This window comes from Bison bison, unplaced genomic scaffold, assembly GCF_000754665.1.
Source record: "Bison bison bison isolate TAMUID 2011002044 unplaced genomic scaffold, Bison_UMD1.0 scf7180017861178, whole genome shotgun sequence".
In the NCBI taxonomy this organism is placed as follows: Eukaryota; Metazoa; Chordata; class Mammalia; order Artiodactyla; family Bovidae; genus Bison; species Bison bison.
The window spans coordinates 13,175-13,464 of record NW_011491750.1 but is presented as its reverse complement, the minus strand read 5'-3'; positions in this window follow the sequence as shown (position 1 = coordinate 13,464).

Here is a 290-nt window from a genome sequence, read left to right as displayed (position 1 = left end):
TCAATTAAATCAGACTCTGCCACAGAAAAAGGAATCCATGACTAGTTATTTTGGGAGAGTGCCTAGGCCAGCAGTATCAACTCCAACTGGGATACAGGAGATTACTGCCATTGTTCCATTATAATGGGGTCCTCCAGGGTCTTTAACCTAGTAAGAATGGGTCAGATACCACCGAGGATGTAATCACCAAATGTGGTGGGAAACTCTACAGGACAATTTCTTCAACAAATAAATGGGAAAGAAAAGAAAAGGGAGGGAACATGCAGACTAAAATAGATTAAGAGATATAT